Here is a 1365-nt window from a genome sequence, read left to right as displayed (position 1 = left end):
AAAAATAAAATATGCACAAGAAGATGATTAACTTCACAAAAGAAAAAAATTATCTGGAAAAAAAACGACTGTACTTACTCTAAAATCATTCTTATATTTTATTCAAGAACTAAAACTAATCAGCATAACAAAATGTTGTGGTAACCAATTGCCTATAAGGCATTTCCTATTGGACAGAAACTGACCCTAATGTCAGACATGGCATCATGTTTTCTCCATCTTTGAAGGATAATCGATGGCTGAAGGTTAGTTTGCATCGCTGCCTATATTTCTCACATTCTGTGCATGCAGCCCTCCCATCAGGCAGTGACACCAGCGTCTGCCCCCGTCTACCTGGAGCTCTCCCTGGATCTGCTCTGCTTCCCTTTGCTCTCTGGATTCTCTGCCTGGTTACCCTCTAACAAATTCTGTCTTGTTCGGCTCAGGTCTGCTGCTCTAAACTTTGCCTCTGTCACTCAGCTGCCTGAAACGGCTTCAATCCTCATTCTGGTCACAGAGGCTGCTGCGCACTGTCTTCTCTAAGCGCCATTTAGTCGCTCAAAGAAGTTGCCACTTAATGCTGCCTTTTTTCCAAGATTCTGACTGAGAGGAATGTTTTCTGTGGCAGAAAACATTCCTCTGTTCAAATTACAGTTCTGTCAAATGAGGCATATATACATTTTTGTTATGTTCTGTTGATCTCCTTTAATTAAAAAATAAACAATAAGCTCAATGAGTTTGCAGAGCCTTGTCAAATCTTTAAATGATCATATTTTTATCACAATGAGTGCATCATGCCTCTTTTATTTTTGGTGCTGCTGCTGTTTGCAGGCTGTGCCCTTCACTGACTTGTTGTGATTCGCCTGAAATTTGTCAGATAATGAAGATAAATCGTCTGCTGCCTGGGCCAGCCTGCTTTGGCATCTACATGTGAACTTTTCATGATATTGTTATAAAATCATAGAATCACATTCTACTGATGAACCAATCTCACTGTACATATGGGAAAGTTTAGGCCTGGAGTTTTTTTAACTTGTGAAGATACATCTGTTTTAACTGAATGACATATTTTCTTTTCTTACCCTCTTTGATAAGTGGCTAAGATAAATAGGTCCATGTGAAATCTCATGTTCATCTTTAACATTCAATTTAGTATCAGTTTGCCTTCAAAAATCTTTATCATCATAAATGAATTCAGGCATTAAGTGGTCACAATTTTAGGGGGGAAGAGTTCAGCACGATTCTGCAAAGTAAAAGTTACATTTTCAGGTCTGATTTAAATTCACTTTGGTGCACGCATCCATGGATACAGCGGCACAAAGTCGAGAGATTTCAGATGCTTTCCTCAATCCATCAGATCATCCTGCCGTCCCAGGGGGTTACAGA

Source organism: Xiphophorus maculatus, unplaced genomic scaffold (assembly GCF_002775205.1).
Source record: "Xiphophorus maculatus strain JP 163 A unplaced genomic scaffold, X_maculatus-5.0-male Unplaced_Scaffold_BN000191F, whole genome shotgun sequence".
In the NCBI taxonomy this organism is placed as follows: domain Eukaryota; kingdom Metazoa; phylum Chordata; class Actinopteri; order Cyprinodontiformes; family Poeciliidae; genus Xiphophorus; species Xiphophorus maculatus.
The sequence above is the reverse complement of the archived record's forward strand: the minus strand, read 5'-3'. Positions refer to the sequence as shown.